This window comes from Hyposmocoma kahamanoa, unplaced genomic scaffold (genome assembly GCF_003589595.1).
Source record: "Hyposmocoma kahamanoa isolate Upper Pololo Valley unplaced genomic scaffold, ASM358959v1 263, whole genome shotgun sequence".
NCBI lineage: Eukaryota > Metazoa > Arthropoda > Insecta > Lepidoptera > Cosmopterigidae > Hyposmocoma > Hyposmocoma kahamanoa.
This window is the reverse complement of record NW_020653766.1, coordinates 1803563-1826691: the sequence shown is the minus strand read 5'-3', so window position 1 is coordinate 1826691 and position 23129 is coordinate 1803563. Positions and strand designations below refer to the sequence as shown.

Genomic DNA, 23129 nt, shown 5'->3' with positions numbered 1-23129 from the left:
GTAATGCAGAAGTTGTTTAAAACGTTTCGTGGAAGCGTCCATTTTATGTTTCCCACAAGTTTGTTTAAGTGTGTCTTTCGAGACGGCAACCAGCGAAGCACGAAAATGATGAGCGAAGCTTTCACATCTGTTTATCGTATTTTTACATCTTGTCGTTGAGCACGGATGTTTAATTATGAGCAATATCTAGAACGAGTCGTGGGCCTGGTGGTAGGGAACACGCCATTCCATAACAGTTACAGTGCCACTCAAAGCTTTAAATCGGAAAGATCTGAGGGGCTCTGACTTGCGGCCGGCACTCTGAGACAAGTCCCATAAGCCTGCAGTTTCATCAGCACCTTCCCTTCAAGATCGGAATAATGGCCACGTTACTGTTTAGAGAGAGAAGTACTTCCCTGGATTCTAAGGTTACAATATCTGCCAAGCAATATACTTATAAAGGAAGAAAGAAAGAAAGAAGTTTATTCACTGAATTGAAACACTACACACACTTATATCTAAAATTACAACTAAAAAGAAAACAACAAGTGACTTATTAATTTAAGTTAGTAAGTGTGCGTAGTGGCTCAATCGAGGAAAAGGATACGACTCAGCAATATGTCTATCTCGGTCGAAACAGACGCTGATTTTCAGTCGTTCCTGTATCGGTGTCGACTGAGTCCCGAGGAAATGGTACATGTATATCCTTCCTTTTAAGCCACACTACACATTTACGACACACGTATATATTTAAATAAAAGTTATAAATATATGTAAATATCATTAATAAGTTGGGAACATCCGGCATCAGAGCATACGCTGGTTTTCTATTAACACAATATAAAGGAAGGGCACATGCAATTTGCCGTGCCGTTTGTTATTTCTTCACATTGTTTAAGAAAAGCACTATATATGCCTTGGCGTGAAACGGGAATTGTTTGACTTGTATTAATAAGCGCCAGCGAGACAGGTAACTGTAACTCATACTTGTCTAGCAATTCCGTACACATAATTACACACATACTGCCACAAATTTTGGTAGCAATATAGCTCTTTATGATACAGTTAGTTCAGGGAAGTACTGTCACCAATTACCTGTATCACAATATATCATATGGAATGTGTCAACTTTATGTCTTAGCGTGACAATTTGAAGCACTGCCACCAAACGGACGACTTGTTCGCCCCGTCACTATTAATTAAAAATTAAATAGACCATATCGAGTTCTTTACCAATTTAAACGTATTGTACAAACATAATCTTGTTCTTCTTTTCTTTATTGCTTATATATAATATACATACGTACTTACTACACCTGTTTAGATAACATGAATTTGCTTGAATTTACAAAAACGCACAAACCATTATGTTTTTGCGATTGTTACACATAGGAAATGAAACTATTTTTCCGGATTTAAATCGCGTAAATTTGCGTTTGGGGCCCTTTACAGGTCCCATGGTCACGGTTGGTCACGGTCAGTCAACCGTGACCATGGGACCTGTAAAGGGCCCGAAACGTCGGTTTGTTTGAAAAAACAAATATACGCGATTTAAATCCGGAAAAATAGTTTCATTTCCTATAAATAGACCAATTGAAAAAAAATTCACGTTACAAAATCTGGCTGTATGTTTTCATGACCCGGTTGCATTATGAAGAGCGTTATTGCGCTCTTTATGCAAACATTACTGATGAGTTTCATGTAAACCAAGGAGATAGCTAATATTCTTTTTAATTATAACGAAAGTTAGCAAGTACATCTTTTTAATACACTCTGTATTGCACTAACATCGTCTCATCTTTGAACTTCAAGAAATTTTATTAATATAAAACTATTCTTTTATAACCATAATCATCTCAAATAGTGACACAGCGGGTTGGTTCCGATCAAGGTGGCCCTACCGGCCATGTGGTTCTTGAGAAATACTATCCATGGTGGAACAGAGATGTGCAAGAGATCAAAAACAAAGCGCAGCACGGAAAGTGTCGGAAAGTTTTTCGTAGCAGTAGAGCTCCTTGTGAAAGAGTTCGTCCAGGGAAGTACTGCCACCTTACCTATTTCTGCTGCCAAGCACAAATGTCAGCATTATTGTGATTCGGTTTTGAAGTGTAAGGGTGCTGGTGAAATTATAGGCACATGGGACTTGTCACCTTATGTCTCAGGGTGACGGGCGCAGTGGTAGTGCCCCTCAGATCTTTGCGATATACCGAGTGGCACTGCAACTGTTATGGACAGGGTAAGGTCACTTTCCACCAGGCGCACGACTTGTTCGTCCCGTCACCAGGTATAATAAATTTTAAAAAAAAACTTCGTTTATTGTAGAGAGGTACAATAATCACAAAACTAGGTATTTGGTATACAGTAAAGGGCAGTGTTGTCGAGTTGTCTCCTCTCAGGAGAGGGTTTTAGGCCATTGTCCATCACGATGGCCCAATGCGGGTATAATGTTCGCTGCTTTGCCACACTCAAGGTACTATTTGGCCGACAATGTTACGGGTATGCTGAATAAACGTCTATTCACTCTAGCATTGAATATCCCCAAATTGTAGTTTCCGGGCATTGACTTACAAATAAATGGACGACGGGTCTAATACAAAAACCAGGAAAAAAATGTCCCAAGTCAACCTATTTAAACGTAGTGACATGTAAAGGAATATGAAAAAACTAAAACGTTGAATTGAAATTGTAATGTCATCGCAGTACTGTCTAATTTTGCTTGCTTCGCTGTCAGTCGAACAAACGAAGACTAAAGCGTGAATGACGCTCTGTATACGATTTTAACGCCCTATAAGTTCGGACACTTTTTAGCGCGGACCCGACGTCCATATAATTGTAAGTCAATGTTTCCGGGAAACACATTCAGAAGCTTCGGCTATACGAATTATTTTCAAAATTGTCACTGAACGTCCACTCTGTTGAAAAATATTTACTGCCAGAATGCCTCCTGCAGTAAGCTAGGTAATTCGGTGGAGATTTCGAGAATGATTATTCCTGAAGTTCGGAGACAAGGGCAGAATAATTACGCAGCATTTCTTTAACAATCCTCTCTCTTGAGGATCCAAGAACCGTTCTTCTTCATCGTGTTATTTAGACATCCAAATTAGAGACACGAGAAATTTTCTAGATTAATATTTTCTAATCACAACTAATATTCTTTTTTGTTTTTTACGTTATGTTAATAAGTTGTGATGACTCTTATATACAGGGTGTAATTGTTAAGTGTGCCCAGGCTATTATTATCCCATAAACATAAGAGATATCAAAAAGCTTTAATCTGATATAGAAATATATGTAATATGCCATTCGTAGAGAGGCTTTAGTTTCTAACAACTGCTATGAATATAAAATTTTGTACTTACTTAAAAATAAACATCACTTTGTTGAACTGCTTCCGCGGCTGAACGGTTACCATGCTGGACTGCCACGCAGTGGTCCCGGGTTCGATTCCCGGGCCGGGAGAAATATTTGTATGGCCTATATCTATTTCTCTCTTGAGTTTGTGTGTAATTTGTGGTTATCTATGTGTGTGTCCATGGCACCGGCGATACAGGGTTGCCCTAGTGCGGGACTATAAGTGTGTGTGTTATTATTATTATTATATTCAATGAAAAGATACTTTTATTACTTTTTTTATAGCAGTTTCGTTATCTATACTGTTTATTGTCAACTTATTGTTATTTCTTAAAGTGGGAAGCCTTTCTACGAATGTCATATTAAAATGTATGTGGGCATTTAAAGTTAAAATATCCGATATTTCTAGTTTTATTTCTAAAAAGTTAATGATGTCGTTTTACTCACTGGGTAACGTGCTTTCGGTATCAGATTAAAGGTTTATGATAGCTCTTATATTTACGGAATGCTCACCTGGGCACACTTAACGATTACACCCTGTATGTATCATATATAAGAGTGTTACGTATGTATTGTCTTGAAAAATGAAGTCTTCTTATTTATTTATTATCTTAGTCGCGGGCACAAGTTGCTATAACGTTGCCTGTCTAGAACTTTTATAAGGGCCTTTACTCATGGAATGAATAAGAACTGAGCTACAAGGTAGACTCATTCAGAGAGATATGTAATAATACATTTGAAACAGATTGCCCGAAGCCGGATTGGTGAAGTCGTAACTTTAACGACAGTCAGGCGGGAGTGCTCCACTTTTACGACCATTTTTTAAAGACTATTTTTTTATTGCATTGTTTCAAATACGTTGCTAATGGACTGTGTAGGTTCTGAAGTACAATTACGACTACAAGGCGACAGACAAGTTCAAAATTGACCCTTGTACAGTTGAATTTGAAGGTTTTTGTTTTGTTTCGATACTATTTTTAAAATTTTATTTTTATAAGTCACAAACTACTAGCTTCCAGTGGAGAAAGTGGCCGAATACATATACTTGGGGCATAAGGTTACACTGGGCTTTGAGAAGCAAAAAGCGGAAGTAGAACGACGGATCGCTCAGACGTTCGGTGTCAACAAACAAACGCTACGTAGCAAAATACCCCTACATCTCAAAGTCAAAGTCAAGTTTTTCTTCCGTGATCGTCTATGGTCGTATATAAAATTTGGTCGCCTACTTATTTCAATATTCTCTCGGATTTTGCGGGACACGAAATTCTTTTCCCGCGCTAAAACCTTAGCTTTGTCAAAACGTAAACGAAAGCTCAGAAAGTTGTCTACTACCGCAGATCATTGACATCTTGGTTCGTCATGGATCTGATATGCTCAGCTACCCTGGTAGCCACGTTCCGTCTCGTTTCGCCGACGTAACACTTGCCGCAGTCACAGGGAACCATATAAACACCGGGGACCCTCGGAGGGTCTCTGGTCTTTAACTCAAACCATGACTCTTACAAAGAAGTCCACCTAGAAGTTTCGAGTCGCGCAGAAGGATATTGAGAGAGCAATGGTCGCAGTTACCCTGCGAGACCGAAAAGCAACGTTTGTATCCGAAATAGGACCAAAGTTAAAGATGTCATGTCTGACGTGTCGAAGAAAAGGAGGGCATTCTGCGAGAATGGACGAGAGGCGTTGGACAAGGCTAGTACTTGAGTGGAGACCCATAGCGGACAACAGAAGGCGTGGCAGACCACCGCAGCGTTATATGAATGACATGTGACAACACGCAGGTCGGGACTGAATGAGTCGGGCACAAGATCGCCAAGAGTGGAAGAAGAGGGAAGAGGCCTACATCCAAGATTGGCTAACAAAACCGCCGCCATGATGATGATGATTTTTATAATGCCATGTGACGTAAGTTGACGAGTACCATGTGCCTGTAATTCACCAGCACCCTTACCCTTCCAAACCGGAACGCAGTATTGCTTACATTTAACATAGTTGGTTGTAAAGTATCAGAATGCATTTTTTTTCGAAAACTATATAATTTTTCGCAATAGATCATTACGTTTATTCCCAGTAAATGAGCTTTGACTTAGGTATCTATACATTCTTATTATCTATCGTACTTTGTCTGTACCCACCGTATCTATAAAGAAATTTCAAAGTATTACAGGTTTATCAATGACAGTTTTATCATATCGATTTCTTAGATTTGTGCGATGATGAGATGCTGTTCATTAGGAATAAATCTTTTTTTTCGGACCTAAATTGCTTGCGGCAGAAATTCACAAGGAGCTCTACTGCTACTTAAACTACGTAACGCGACGCAGAAGTTGTGCGTTCGGTTGCTTATGTTCTTATTGTATCAATGGCATACACAATAATGTTTGCCATGCTTACTGCCTGAAAGTATTTGCCATAAGAAGACCTTCTTTAGTATGATCGTATCACGTTCTGGCAACAAATAATAAATAATATCGAGTTCTTAGGCTTTCTCTTAACATTGAAAATGGTTTCAAGCCCCTGAGGAATATTTCTCAGTTCCTAAGACCCATAAAATGTAACGGGATGCGGAAGTTTGCAGGCGAATGATACAGCTTGAGTGCCAATTTTGAAAAAGAGCACGAAAATAACACACTTTTAAACAGTTCACGTTTCATTGTGGCCACTCACTCCACGCACTAAATGACAAATCCAAGAGAAGTGCTTTACCTTTACCATTTCCTTGTAAATGTATCTAAATACAAAGGTAAACAAACATCTAAATGTCTGAGTCTTAAAGGTGGTGAGATGTTATTCCAACGTTTCTAGTTGCTAGCGAAAACCAGAAAAGTATGTTTACAATTTGGTTTTGCCAGCAATGAAACCGGGATTTCGTTCTCTAACCTCCACAGTGTATTAGAAGTACTTACTTAAGTCGCATAAGTACATTTTTGCTTAACCTTGAAATATAATGTGAAGTGAAATTCAATTTAAAAAAATCAATTACTGTCTCAGGGCGGTAATGTAAGTAATGAAAAAGCAGGTGGACGTAGTTTAGAATATTACGCCATGACAGTGTTTACGAGCAAGTGTGACTAAAACCTAGTGCGTGGTTTTAGACACAAAAATCTTAGGACATAAATTGATAATATGTATGAAGGCAGTAAGCCTTTAAGCGCTTGAGCAGGCTTTCTCGGAAATCCGATTTAGAAGCCTGTCAATGTTGCTCAGAAACAAGTTGTGTCTGACATTGTCAAATATTTTTTTGTTAGATTTATTGTCCTTTTAACGTTAGTCAAAGCTTTGTCTATGTGATGTAGGCAAATTCAAATATTATGTCGGAGTGTCGTCTCTGCGGCGCCATCATCTATGCGATTTTCGAAAACTTCATTTAATTAAAACGCCATCTAGTAGCTTTAGATTGTACTAGATAAAAACGTTAAGATGTTAGCTTCGGCAAGGTTGATACGGAGATGGCTAGTAGTTTAGGGCCTTGAACACCGCCGTAAAGTTGGCTGCCGGAATTCTACAGGATATTTATCACAAACCAAAACGTATGAAGTCCCATTACGGATTGTGCCAGTGTGGCGGATGACACAGTTTAGTTTTAGTAGCGGGAGAACTCCAAAGAATTCGTCCAGGGAACTACTGCCATCTTACTTGATCAGATCTTAGCGATTTAAAGCTCTGAGTGGCACAGCAACTGTTATGGACAGGCGTGTAGTTTACCATCAGACGCACGACTCGTTCGTCCCGTCACTTGATACTATAAGAAATAATCTAAGTACAGAGTACTAAAAAAACCGACCTCAAAAGTACGTGGAATTACGTCTATTTGCCTAGTTTTATTGAAATATCCCCTAGGTCGCCACTATACAGGACATGACACTGGGGGATAATAAAAATAGGTTCTCACTACTCAAAGTATATCGAGAGAAAAAACGCCTTGAATTGGAGAAATACCAAAATCAACCATTAAAATAATTGCTCCTAAATTAAAGTTAGGCGCTATTTATAAAAATGACTCTTCATGCGTGAACAGCCACCCTTAGAGGTGGATGATTTTCTTCAAAATGAAATGGGACCACTATGGAAGTACCCCCTTTCCAACAAAAAAAGAATCATGAAAATCGGTTCACAAATACCGGAGTTATCGCGTAACATATGTATATACAAAAATAACATACAGTCGAATTGAGAACCTCCTCCTTTTTGAAGTCAGTTAAAAAGATTCATGCCCTCAGTGGGACGTATAAATGGGTTGATATTGACGGTAGAGTAAATATTTTTAGATTTGTAATGTGCGTTGTTAATTATAGGATTGTACCTACTTTTTTTCACGTTGCTTGCGTCGGTTATAAAACACAATATTATTTTATTTATGCAGTCGACACAGATTCCGTGTGAACTATTTTGGTATTACATCATTAGTGCATTAAACCAAATACTGTCGTAACTCAAAAATGGTGGAATTGTGAAAACACGATTTGAAAGTTGAAATTATAACTGTATGGAACCAGCAAAATTATATTTCATCAAATTATAGTTTGTAATAGGCTTTTCAATATTATTTAGTTAATACGCCATTTTTTTTTTTCAATTATAGCTGTAACGTGATTATATAATATTTATCTTCTTCTTCTTCTTCTTCTTATCGTATCGATAACATACATTACACTATTGTGGCTTAGAACTCAGCCACGCCGACCGCGTCCATCGCAGGGCACGATATATCTAGTATATATCGTTATTAATATATTTATTAGTAAGTATCAGTTTATTTAGGTTTAATTATTAATACTAGTATATATGTAGGTATAGTGTATCGTTATTTATTATTTGATAAAATATAATGTTGTAATTTTGCTATTGTCACATTACGTATCACGTTCTGATTAGCTTTCTTATATCTCAAAGGTTGTCTGGAAGAGATCGTTCTTAGCGATAAGGCCGCCTTGGCACACAGTTTTAAGCTGTCTATGTACGGTTTTTGTGCCTGTGTGTGAGCGATAAGCCCTCCGAAAATAATTTAAATAAAATAAAATAAATAAATGTTAGATGATATCATATACGTTGCTCTTATTCCAAAGCAAGTAACTAAAGCACTGTGTTATGGAAATCGGAATTAACGATGGTACCACAAACATCTATATCCGAGACTATAAAAGTAAATTTTTCCATTCTATTTTTAGATTTCCTGCCGGGCATGGAACTAGGGACCTCAGAGATGGCGACATCACGAAAGCGTGTGCTAGCCAATTGACAATGGAGGCCGTCTCTATATTCTCATTTATAAATCGATAACTAAATATTATGTACATATAAAAATAATCCCATTCTTCCCTATACGATCCATTCAGTAATTTGTTCGAACTTTCAAATCGTGCTTTCTCAATTCCTTCAACTTTGAGTTACGACTTTGTATAGAGTCATGTGACTATCTTATTAAAATCTACGGCCGCTCTTCTGGCTGTTATTTCCCTGTTCAATAACCAGGCTGAGGCCCGATGAAGGCAGGACAATAAAGAGAAACAATGGCACTTGTTACATCAAAAATACCGGAAGTCTGACGCAAAGGCGATGAGAAATTGAAGCTTATAATATCTAATGGTTCAGTATTGGAAAATAGTGGACAGTGATCAAATAGAGTATATTTTTCAGAATAAATATATATTATACAACATCACTATACTTTGCTCTGTAAGTAAGTAAGTAAGTAAATCACTTGTGTTATGGAAATCGGAAACAACAACGGAACTACAAACACCCAGATCCTAGACAATGTAGAAAAGTTAGTTTCTACAATGACCTGACCGGGTATCGAACCTTAAATGGGACCGCAAATATGGAGACACCATGAAAATCGGTGTGCAAGCCACCACGGGGGTCGTCACTAATGGTTTTCAGCTCATCGTTTTGATCTAAGTCTGAACCAGTGATTTGAACATTACTGCGTTCTGGTTTTGTAGGTTAAGAGTGCTGGTGAAATAACAGGCGTCTCAGGGTGACGGGCGCAGAGGCTGTGCTCTATTTGCAATTTAAAGCTCTAAGTGGCACTGCAGCTATAATGGACAGGCGCATCGTTCACCACCAGGCGTACGACTTATTCGCCCCGTTACTTGACATAATAAATAATTATTTTTTTTCTATTATCTATTAGAGTTTTAGATCCATAATGTTAACCTTAGAACTAAGTCCAAACTCATGGTATCACGATTTCGTTTGACTAAGGTAAACGATTCTTTTATGGGGAACTGTATAGGTTTTTACGATAAGATTCCGGAGCATATATTAAGATAACCATTTCTTAAGTTTAAAACTTACATTAAACGTATTTTAATTGAAAATTCATATTACAATATTGAAGAGTATGTCTAGATAAAGAAGTATGGAAACACAACAAGTTCCACACAATTATGATTCAAAGTGTATTCCAAGGCATTTATGTTTGAAAAGAGCAATCCCTAGATTTTCTTGCTCGTTCTTCTCAGGGAGGTCAGCGCAGTGAACGAGTAGTAGCTTAAAAAATGGCGTTTTCAGGTGTAAAAATTTTACCCATGGAATAAAATAATTTTGAAAAATAAAAATGGCAACACTGATATCGTTCTTATTTCGCGCGTTCCATATCCCTATCTAAAAAAACGTTGCGCTAATCGGATGTGCTTACTTAAGAATTGATACAACCTCAAATGGCTTTAGTTGATTCCGCATAGCAGCGAAAGTGTTGAATCGATCACTTTGGGAAAAAAATATATAGTAAAATTGATGATACACATTTTGATGACAGAAAAAAAACACAAACTCTCCTCGAAATAATTATTAATACAAAGATCGAACACTCAGAAAAAATTCCTTCGATCCGGTCGGATTCGAACCGACGTCTTCTTGCATACCGTGCCAGACGCTATACCAACTAAGCCACGGAACGAACCAACAACGGACCTCACGAATTTTTCTATGTGCTTGCGTCGTGTCTTTGTACTTGGTCTTTCAACGACTTTTTAGTCGTAGCGCCATCTATGAGAAATCTATTACAGATTTATCACCCAGTTAGTACCTTTACAGCTACCAGTCCTGGTCTCTTCGAAATTTTACAAAAAAATCGCGGTATTCAATAAGTACTTTACATATACTAATATTTTTTTATATCAACTGAACTAAATAGAACATGTATAGTATATGATATACATTTTTCAAACAGCTTTAATTTCGTTTGTAAAGAAATAAATTGAAAAAACTTGAATTCGAACTCAGGCTATCGACTCGTAATGGTGAACGCATGGAGGTTGACTTTAGCTTTTGTATGATGAACATCTGTAAGGCTGAAATTCATAAAACAACCTTTAACTTCCATTATACATTGATGGCGAAGTATGCAAATGTTTGGTATAAATTACAACACGAACTGTGCTTAAGTTCAAGCAAGAAATTAAATTAAACTTTGAGTTTACTTCGTAATGTCTGTCTGGGTCTTCATTAACTCATTAAAGTTCCCCTTACTGGGTACAGGTCCCGTTTAAGGAGAGATTAAGGACATAGGTTCACAAACTTTTTGCCTCGGCTCTCACTAGGCATAATAAAACCCACCACCACAGTAAATAATTAAAAACATGCATTTCTTATATTAACTTAACTCAAAAAGTCCCACTGGAAGAAAAAAAATGTAGTTAATTTATTTAATTATTAACGACTTCGTGATTAAATCCCGAATTAAACATCAAATAACCTTAGTACGTGCAATATTTAACAAAGGAACACCTTACTTTTTCCAAATTATGTTAACAACTTGTAAGCACAACTAAAATAATGATGTGACAACCTTATATTCCGAGGGATGTGTAGGCATTTACGCACTGCACAGGCGAGAGTTGCCCTACTTGTATAGTATAATAAGAGTATTATACTATGCCGGCAGTGTATTCCATTTCTCAATTCTACAATTACTTATAAAATAAATTAAGAAACGAGCAGTTGGTTTTTATGTCTGAAACCTACCTACGTAAAGAAGAAAGCAAGAGCGAAGCCTTAAATTTGATAATGACTCGCACAATTTGTAATGTTCAGAAATTATTCATAAATTCTGAGAATAAAAAAATTAGGCCGCGTCGGAGGCCTCAAACAAAATCGACGAGCACGATAGCCAACTCATGCCGTCCTCTTTATCACGAATGGACCTAATTTACAATATGGAATTGGAAAACTTTCCAGAAAGTATTATTTTTATAAAAAAAAATAAGTGGTATTTGACCTCCATCTTTCTTTCATGATATAAAGTGACGGGAAGAACAAGAGATTGCAGTGTCACTCTGAGCTTTAGTAGCAGTAGAGCTCATCCAAGAGCGCCGCCAAGCAGTAATATGAATATTACTGCGTTCCGGTTTCCAAGGGTAAGGGTGCTGGTGAAATTACAGGCACATGGGACTTGTCAGGGCGTCGCGTCGGGCACAGTGACAGTGCCTCAGATATTTGTGATCTAAAGGTCTGAGTAACAATGCAACTGTTAGGGATAGGCGTCACGCTTACCACCAGCCACACGTCCCGTTACTTAGTATTATAAAAAAAATGTTTTAAAGCGCAAAGATCTGAGGGTCACTCCTACTGCGCCGGCGCCCCGAGATATAAGTTGACAAGTCCGACCGTGACCGGTGGAAGTGACCGGTTTTGAACCGGTTTTCACCAGCGCCCTTTCCCTTCAAAACCGGTACGCAGTAATGCTCACGTTACTGCTTGGTGGTAGTATTTGCCTAGATGACCTCTTCTTAAGGAGCTCGGCTGTCACTAAAGCTCTCGGATATTTATTCGTAAGCATAATGAACATTCAATCGATAGTCTTTGGGTATGATGATGACAGCACAGTTGTGGACAGATACTTGACCAATGCAAGAGTCAGTACAGAACAAATCCAGTATTGTCGAGAGTCCATGGTTAGTCGTTTGAATTTGACACTTAAATCAGTATCCGATTGGGGCGATGCCAATCTTGTCAAATTTAATGCTACCACTATCCATTTCACCTGACTCCGACTTTTCGTGATATGTCCATACCGATAGTCGACCGTCTTCACCTACTTGGAATGGACCTGTCGTCCAATCTGAACTACGGCAGATAAATTGAATCCAAAGCCAAAAATGCAGCCAAGAAGGTTGGCATCCTTTCCAAGGCGAGGCGTTGCTTCATATCGGGAGAATTGCTTCAGCTGTACCAAGCACAAGTCCGGTCGTGTATGGAGTACTTCTGCCGCTTATGGGATGACTCTGCTAAATACCAACTGGCCACCTTGGATTCAATAGACAAGCATGCTAAGAGGCTTATAGGTGACTCGGAATTAGTAGAGGCGAAGCTGTAGAGCCTTGAAGACCGCCGTAGAGATGCCAGCTTATGAGTATCCTACAGGATATATCACGGAGAGTGTGTGATGGAATTGCATAACTTGATTCCGCCTTCTCCTTTCCATTGCCGGGGGACTAGACGTGGGTTGGGGTTCAACCCCTATGTTGTGGATATTCCCCGGATTGGCACGTAGCGTTACGCTTCCACTTTTATATGGCGAGTGGAATTCCCTGCCTGCAGACTTGTTCCCCGAACGCAATAACTTGGACCTTTTCAATGCAAGAGTGAATAGGCATCATTTAAGAGTGCATGCTTCACGTCGACCTCATCGTCACTTTCCATCAGGTCAGATGGAGGTCAAATGCGCACTTATTTTTTAATAAAAATACCCCTCAGCTCGGATTTGTGTTCTATTTAGTTCAGTCGATATTAAAAAAAAATATTGGTATATGTGAATTGTAATACCTATTGAATACAGTGGTTTTCTTGTAAAAAGAGGTAAGTTTGTGATTTTTTCTTCTATCGTGAAAATTATAAGGAATCGTGTTTTCACGCCGTATATATCCTCAACTTTATTATATATTTTTTCCAAAGTATTTAATTCAACACTTTCACTGTTGTGCGGAATCGACCAAAGCCATTTGAGGTTTGAATGTTATTAGAAAAATATTTTTTGAGTTACCGACGACGAAGCTGGAGAAGCTGTTTTGTTAGATCAAAATTATTTAGGTATTAAATAAAGGTCTTAAAAAACATATGTGACACACCTTAGGGCGTGTTCCCATGAACTGACTCGTGACCACAGACACGGACAAGACACATCCTGGACGTTTATTGTATCGTTGAACAGCTGTCGTATCTAGCTGTTCCCAATAGATCGCGACGACAATTCATCGGTTCACGGCAGCCGCCTTGTCGTTTGCACGACAGAATCGTTTGAAGCTTCGGTTATCTGTGGTCACAATACTATTTATCGTCAGACGATTGTCTTTCTAGCTCTTCCCATTGTCACGACAGTCTGTCGTCGTAACGTCAAAAAAATCGTGAACAACAGTTAATCGTGTTTTTATGTGTGAACAACTTGATTTAAATATACTATTTAGTAGCAGTAAAGCTCCTTGTGAAAGTGTTCGTCCAGGGTAGTACTGCTACCTTACCTATTTCTACCGCCAAGTACCTAGTAATGTGAGCATTACCGTATTCTGGTTTTGAAGGGTGAGGGTGCTGGTGAAATTACAGGCATATGGGACTTTCAACTTACGTCTCAGGGTGACGGGCGCAGTGGCAGTGCCCCGCAGACCTTAGCAATGTAAAGCTCTGAGTGGACTGGCGTGTAGCTTACCATTACGTTCGTTCCGTCACTCTAGGTGTTATAAAAAAAAATGCTAGCCACGAAACTGCAAACTGCATCATGCATCATGCTGCGATACTTCAAATTTTATCCGATTATATAAAATTCGGAAAACAGCCTATAATAAAAGTCTAAAACAAATTATTTGAGAATAAAATATCTAACTTTGTCATTGACTTACAAATAAATGGACGACGGGTCTAATACAAAAACCACGACAAAAATGTCCCAAGTCAACCTATTTAAACGTAGTGACATGTAAAGGAATATGAAAAAGCTAAAACGTTAGATTTAAATTGTAATGTCATCGCAGTACTGTCTAATTTTGCTCGCTTCGCTGTCAGTCGAACAAACGAAGACTAAAGCGTGAATGACGCTCTGTATACGATTTTAACGCCCTATAAGTTCGGACACTTTTTAGCGCGGACCCGACGTCCATATAATTGTAAGTCAATGAACTTTGTACATAATTTTCAAAGCCCTGAGTTGCACTGCAATTGTTATTAGATAAGCGTGTCTCTACCACCAGGCACCCGACTTGATCGTCTCGTCACTTAATATTATAAAAAAAAGATATAAACCTTTGCATTTTCGTTTAATAGATATTAATCGAGGGTAGCAAAGTGACACGAGTACGGAAGCAATGAAAGCCTATTGTTCGTTGATTGAATCCCGTTGACTCCTGCCCGGGGATGCGGGCGAGCTCAAAGGGTCTATTATACCCCTACAGGCTGTCATATTGCCCCTAAGTAAAAACTGCATAGTTCCTGTATTTTGTGCACCGTTTAGGTTCTCGGATTTCTCTTAGAGATAAGTTTAAGGAGACTGGTATCATGACTGTGGCATTACAGTACGTTTACACAAATATTTTGTATGCCCTTAAAAATACACATAATTTCGTTAAGTATTATAAAACAACATTAAAAGAAATGGATACAGTTCATCGGAATGTGGCAAATTTTACTAAAATAAAAGCAATTGCTACAAAATTGCAAGGAATTCTGTAAATGAATTGCTTTTAACAGAATTGCACGATTTGGTCTTTTAGGGCCCCCTGAACAGAAATGAACCGAAAAATAATCTAAACAATCGCAAACTCTTAAAATTTTGAATCGATATTTCGTGAAAATCGTATAAAGTGATTACCGATATTATTAGTCTACATCCCTATTCGCGTCACGATGACAAGTGTCAAATTTGGCCTCTTATTTGGTGATGACTAAAACCAAACCTAATCTAACCTAACGATCCCGCTAGCTATGTAAAATATGTCGCTTAGTGTTGACATAGTCGCTCGCGCGTATATGTTCTTTTCGTTCGCGGTGTGACCTGTGCTTTAGGCGCAATTTACTTTAACGCGGCACAGCATGGAAGAAAAATATTGTAAGTTAATGAAATTTATAGTTTTTAATACAAAGATCGAACATAAAGAAACATTCCTTCGACTGGACAGGTCTTGAACCGGTTACGCTATACCGTAGCGTCGCTCTGCCAACTGAGCTATACGACGAGTCAGTTTGTAGACATTTGTATTGAGTTTTTTAGGCGTTTAACGCCTTTATAGCGATATAGATTTTTGAGCCTTCTTCAAGGTGAGTAGCTAAAAGTTGTGTGTTCGATCTTTGTATTATACTAAAAATAATCTTGGACGATCTTTTTTTATAAATAATAGACACACGCTTGGCCATAGCGTTTGCTATAAAAAATGCCTTTTCACACTAATCTTGAATAGCCCCAAATTGTACAATAATAATGAAATTTATGTCAATTGTATTACGAGGCAATAAACAGGTCAGGCGTCTTCAGGAGAATTCTCGGGCTTCCTCAAAAATTCCCTCAGCTATTATTACCTGGTCCGTAGGTTAAACTACTTTATTTTTAATATACCAAGTGACGGGACGTACAAGTCGTGCGCCTGATGGTAAACGACACGCCTAACCCATAACAGTTGCAGTGTCATTCATAGCTTTTAAACACAAAGATCTGATGGGCACTGACACCGCGATCGTCATCCTGAGATATAAGTTGATTAGTCTCATGTGCTCGTAACTTCACCATCACCCTTACCCTTCAAATCCGGAACGCAGTAACGCTTACATTTCTGCTTGGCGGCAGAAATAGGTAATGTGGCAGTACTTCCCTGGACAAACTCTTTCACAAGAAGCTCTACTGCTACTAATGCTAATTTCATTTCGTTACAAAAAACGCTTACATTCCGTTTCGCAGTAAAATGGATCTGTCAAAAACAGCACTCTGAAAGTGTTACTGTAATCAGCATGATAATGTGTAAACAATTGTTTAGTCTATCACCAATTGTGACATTTATGATCGCTGTGGCAAAGGTATAGAGCGGACGGGAGTGGGTTGATGTTAAACGAATTGGAACGGGGTGTTCGAGGCCCACAGATATTTCGGTTGGGTTGTGTTACTAACTCCATAAGTAAACTAATAACTTAATATATTGCCAACTTGACATTTACTGCTAAGAATTATTTGTTCTTGTTCTGAGCTTTGTTGGACACTTGTCGGCGAATATCTTTCAAATTGTATATCTTGTACAAGTTTTTTTTTTGGTTTGGCAAATTTGGCATAACTGATTTGGCAAATTTATCATCAATGGTTTGGCAAATTTGGCATCTCTGATTTGGAAAATTTGGCTTCTCTGATTTAGCCTTGTAACTATGACATCAACACTTTGACATTATACATTTTATGGAAAATATGCAAATTTATATGGGATGATTGCAATGCAAGAAATATAATATAATACGTTATTTAAATAAGATAATGCACTAACACTAGGGCTAACTTATAATAACAGTTGATAAACACACATTAACGAATAATTGGTTCCCAATTTGGTTTGTCAATACGATAACGACAAAAGAAACTGTTTTGTTGTAATATACTGGTATAAAAGTTGTCGGATAGGTCTATCAACTTTTATCCAACTAAATTCATTGTTTAATCTTTGAAACAACGTTGCAAAACATCATACGAACCCTGTTATCACCGTCTGTCGGTTTGTTTTGCGTGTATAATACGGCAAATGCTGAGTGGAGGCAATTTTGGATCTCAATACAAACCATTACGGCTGTCTCCCGCTATCGGGCAGAGATCGTGAAACTCTACGGGCTGTGCTCCTAACAAAGTTCTTTCGCATTCTTTCCTCGTGTCAGTTTCTTCATACATTACGTTTATTTCTGGTACTTTTACTTTAACTTGACCTGTTTCAAGGACATCCTCAATCTAAACGAGATAGACATCTCGAGGTCTACATTCGCCCAATAAATTTTGCACCATCAATCTGCTAACATCAATTCTTACTACACGAAGCCATTAAGTATTCATTTACTCAAAAAGTATTCCCTTTTCTATTTTGGTCACTACATCAGCTTCTTTATATTTGTTGTATCAGTTTTGAGCGCAAACTGGTTGATTATCCCTCAGACTCAATGCGCAAACACATAGATCCATTCTATCACGTCATGGCGTGTTTATACAGCGTCCACTGTAACCTTTGACAGACTACTTCCCTATGCTTTGCGTCACGTCATGGCCTGTTTACACCAAGTGTACTGCCGCCTCTTCGGCAAGCGACTTGACTGCCTTCGCAGAAATCACCAGATCATCATAAATATATGTTTACGCAGTGACAACAAATCGTTCAAAACATTCAACAAACTGATTGGGTAGGTATTCCCCGACCCCACAAGCATCGAAGTGGGATGCGGTTACCAACACGTTGAAGTCAGTCGCCTTAAGGATCCCTAAGGTAAGTAGAGCCTGCAAACGCACTGTGCCTTATTCGCTTTTTCATTTTCGTTTATTTTTGTCAGTAACTGGCCTTTTTGAAGACGTCCTCATCTGATAGGGATGATAAAACTCGAACTTCATTTTCATTCATAGCCGAATTAATTTGCAAATACGGACTTTTATAACCCAAGACAGCTTTGTGAACTAGACTTGACAGTCGATTAAGTTCAAATGCCTTTAGAAGGCCTCCATTTGTGAATCAAACGAACAGTTGATATCTTCTTAATAATTTAATTAAATATAGACGTCGTGTTGTGTTTACGACATTGTATTTTTTTCATTTTGGACTGCCACGTAGAGGTCCCGGGTTCGATACCCGGGTCGGGAGAAATATTTGCAAGACCTGCATTTATTTCTCTCGTGACTTTGGGTGTACACTTTGTTGATGAAATAAAAATAAAAGTAATTTATGGTTATCTATGTGTATTTCCATGGCACCCGCGATACAGGGTTTCCCTACTGCGGGGCTACGAGTATGTACGTTATTATTATTATTATATTCTATATTTATGTTAACCGTTATTGTTTAAATTAGCGACAATATTAACATTGCACACCATTTTTTTTAACCCTAAAATCGAATCACAGAAAACGTTTCACTTCGAATGCACGAGTAAAACTTGCATGAGTCTCACTGCAACACACAGGGTTTTCCCTAGTGCGGGGCAAAAAAAGAGAAAAAAATAGTTTTGGAGAAAACCACGACCAAAGTTTATGACCCGTATTTAGTATTTTTTTTAAATAAAATTCTGGTAACTAAATCGTTGCAGCAAAGTAATTCGTTAGATTGTTTTTTGAAAGGCCATACTTGTATATTACAAAAATTTTTTGGTTGCGCTGGCACATATGGGCTGCGAGAAAAACGCTATTAAGCAATATTTTACTTAATTTTTTCTGGCTTTATTATATGCTACTTGGATTTGCAACTTACTTTAAAATCTAGCTACACATCGGGACATTCAAGTTTTCGGGACATCGCCGGGATTTTGATGCTATGATATTTGAGTATAGGTGGACAGGTTTACTAATGTAGTTTAACAACTAATTTTGTGTAGATTTCAAAAAATGGTCAAAAGGAAGTTTTTCTTTATTTATTTAGGATATTCCACAAAGAAAATACTACACATTAAATAGTGAACCATCCTACCTAAGGAACGTCACAGCATGCGATAGCAACAATTTGAAACAAACTATATAAAAATTATGACGAAACAAAGAGAAATTATTTGAATTTATGCATACATATAACTATTAAATAAAAAAATACTCGTAATTAATTAAAGAAGTGAGAAAAACTTAGGAGAAATGACGAAAATATTTAGTAATGTTCACGGCTTGGCTACTTAAATAACTATCCTATTCCCAACTATTTGAATAGAAACTAGGGTTGTTGCGAATATCAGCATTTGCATCTGCGAATATTCTGTATGAATTAAAATATCCGTATCCGCATTCATCGATGCTGACATTAATTGTGGATGTTCGAGTGGTGGCATGCAAAAAAACTACAAAACTTCCAGAAACAGACTGTTAACCAAAAAAGCACAGATCAACTACAGAAAGTAAACTTTCGTAGTAATGGAACTCCTCCCAGTTCCTATTTTAGCCGGCAAGCAGTAATGTCAGCAAGTGTTTCGGTTTTGTGGTTTCGGAAATTACAGGCACATGGGACTCGTCAACTTATGTCTCTGGGCGACGGGCGCAGTGGCAGTGACCCTCAAATCTTTGCGATTTAAAGCTCTGAGGACACTGCAACTGTTATGGACAGGCGTGTAGCTTACCATCATACTTTTTTATCCGGTCACTTGATATTATAAAAAAAAAAATTAAATATTTGTATTTCTGTGAGCTCTGCTGTTGTTTTTAGATATAACTTAGATACATTTCCACAACAATTAAGCTATAAGCAGATTAATTCTTTTGCTAATAATGTCACAAAATCATTGAAATCATATTTTATTATAATACCAAAAAAAAGCTAAAAATTTTTCATGTAGACAGCTTCAGTGAGGAGGCACATTTTTCGCGTTTTTTTTAAATACTCCCGCATCAGCGTCCGTTGATTTTCTAAAAAAACCTGCACAACAACAACCCTTAATCCGTGGGGTCTCAGTGCCCTTTCATTCTATAACATGATATCAAAAACCTTAATAAACCGACTAGGGACTTAACGGCTGGCAGCTATCTTGTCCAATGTATCTGATATAAGGGGAAAATGCTGTCGTCATTTTGAACACCCGCGGGACCAAAATTTCACCCGTTTATTTAAGCTTTTGACGTATTACATCCTTGTATTCTTTTATTATTGACGACCTCGGTAGCGCAACGGTTTGCCCTGTGGGTGATGGACGATTAGGTTCTGAGCTTGGTTCCCGGTTGGACCAATTTGGGAAAACGACTTTTGTAAATTGATTCTGGTCTGGATGTTGTGGTGGATCAGGTAATTGGCGTGATGTTTTAGCATATCATTATAATTATTGCTTAAAAGTTTCATATTTCATGAGGAAGAATTATTATCAAATGACGGTCAAATCGTTGATGGTAACCTACACGCCCATCCATAAAGTTTTAAATCGCAAATATCTGAGGGATACTGTCACTCGCATGAGCATTTTTTTTTTATTTGTTTGTTGTCAGAGAATGAGTAATTAAAGAGACGTAAAAATAAAAAAATGATTCATTTTCAATGCAATTTCCGATTGGCGCCAAATAACTTTTTCGTGTTCTTTTTTAAATTGCTTATTATTGTCTAATATTTACAATAACTGCGCTGTACATGTTTTTTTTTAAATATTTTTAATGATTTCTTTTAATGTTGCATTTTTTGCATACATCAGAATTTATTTTGAAAAATTGGTGTGCTGTGCTATGTATTTCTTTATTCAAGTTTTTACGAAAATACTTTAGTGGCATTGACATATAAAGCTATTATATCTAGTGACGTCTGACTGACTAAAAGAACAATAAATTATTTGTATTGTATTGTATTGTACTACGAGCAATTTTGTTTGGCAATATGTTAGGTACAATCTGAAAACGAAAAAACAAAAAACAAAATATTGTTCAAAGGCAATTGTTTCATGAGAAACATTATTTTATAAAAATGATAGCGTAGTAATTGCAGTAATTTCCTGGATGATTGTTTACCTAAAAAAATCCTGGTTTCTATGACAAGAAAAAAAATTGCTATCTAATAACGTAAATCTACATCTTCGCTTATCTGTGGAAAATGGTAATAAAATTAAAGAAAATTTTCTACGTATAAATTATGATTGGGGTAGGTGTATACTTACTAAAGGTATAATGAGTAGGCTTAATAAAATCAATTATGTACACAACACTTCACATTCACAATACACAATTATGCTACAACACTATTATAATAATTAAGTTCCTTCGTATTGAGGACGTTTCATGTTTATGGAGAAAATGTTTTGTTACAATACGTTAGGGGATGCACGCCATGTTTTTTTTACGCAAGTTTTTGAAATTTGGTACACGCCTTTATTTTTTTTATCTGTTTTTTATTTTTTCATCGCTGGGTCGGGCAGCGCGGGGCGGTCGCGGCGCGCGCACTGTGCCAACTTCAGCTCGATGCGCGGGGCCGAGTTACCTCTCGCCCTGCGCGAACTTCACGCCACTCCGGTGACCTCGATTCGTGCCATGAATTATTTTCGAAATGGCAACGCACTGAGTCGGTGCATGCACGTCCTTTTTCTTTATTTTCTTTAGTGTATATTGAGTTTCGACTGTAGAATGACTTTATTATTCCTTCAAAATAGATATATAGATACACTTTATTAACTTATGTGACGTAAATAAGGATTAAACACAAAAGTAATAACGTTATTGTCATAACAGTGAAAGGGCGAATGCACCATTTTGAAAATTTTTTTCAGGGGCGCATGTTTCAGGTTTTAAAGACTGCTTTTAAATATTTAAAATTCACTTTATAAAAGAAAACGTAAATATTTTAAGATGGTTGTGAAAAAGTAAAACACGCTTCCCAAAATTTTTTTCAAAATGGCGCTGTCGCCATTGTTAATTAAAAAAAAATCACACTCCCTGCATGGGCGAAGTTTGAATTTAATTAGGTAGTGTTGTATAATGTATTATAGTATATAATAATGTGAACAGATCAAAGTAAAAATAAAATTCTATTCTATAGACAGACAACAGAACTAAACTAAAAGAAAATCTGTGTTGCGTGTTTACACTATACAGATTTTCTTTTAGTTCTTAACGTCGTTCGTTGTACAAGAATTTTGTAAGTTGTGTATGTATTTCCAGTAGCATGTACTGATATATTAACTATACACGCTTGATCGAAAATATATAATGGGGGATCAAAATTTTTAACATCATTTTTATGATTATTTGGATACTGGACAGGTAAAACGTCTTAACGTACATTTGCAAAATATTACGGGAGAGCAATTTAAAGTGTTTTTTTCTCACACTCTAATTTAATTAGTTATTTGGAAAACTAGAAAGTTTTAGCTTGACCATTTAGCAAATAAAATGAGAGTTATGATTTTTTTTTCTTGAAAAATTACTTAGGTAGCTAGCCATGGTACAGTTTGATTTCACCTACCACCGTGCTCTGCAGTGCGACGCATAAATGAGTTGATTTTTTCTTTTTTAGCCTCGCACTATCGAAACTCTGTGCCGAGGGTGCCATGGACACACATATAGACAACCATAAATTACACAAAAACTCATGATATAAATAATTGTAGGCCATATACACTTTTCCTGGCCCGATAATTGAACCCGGAACCTCTGCGTGGCAAATCAGCATGTTCGGCCACAGAGGCAGTCTACGTTAACGTGGAGTTCCTTTCAACATCATTCGGAAAACAAAACGTAAAAAATAAAAATAATAAAAGTTTGTTTACACGTTATTTGTTTTAATTCCCTTTTCCGTGTAGTTCGGGTGATATTAAACTTCGTGTGGCCCACTTTGACACGGTGTAAGCTCTTGTTATTGGTAATTGAGCGGATTAGAGTATTAATTCCGCTTAAATGGTATAATCTTGTAAGTAGAAGTGAACATTTTTTTAAATGGATGATTGATATTCGAATAATCTAATTTGAAATGTTTTTTCCGGTCTAATTTCGGGCATATTTGATTTTTGAAAGAAACCAACGTTTCGGGTTTTTACAAGAACGATAGTCACAGCTACTATTGGGTTATTTTCCGAAAAAATTCAAATAGTGGAAAAATTCTATAAAAATTTCAGAAAAATTGGAAAAATATTATTCGAAAGCTCATATTATGTTCTTCGTTTAGAAATAACTTTTAAAGATTTATTTAGCGTGAATTATA

The 23129-nt window shown here is 37.2% G+C and overlaps 1 protein-coding gene across 1 annotated transcript in view; it reads right to left on the bottom strand.

Moving 5' to 3' along the window:
- The window catches only part of LOC113228987 (muscle calcium channel subunit alpha-1-like), a 188193-nt gene extending 166829 nt beyond the window's left edge, over positions 1-21364 (bottom strand). Inside the window, exon 1 of the mRNA XM_026462453.1 lies at positions 21094-21364. The gene's annotated coding sequence lies outside the window, so the exon portion shown is untranslated. The remainder of the gene's footprint in view (positions 1-21093) is intronic.
- Between the last annotated feature and the right edge of the window lie 1765 nt (positions 21365-23129).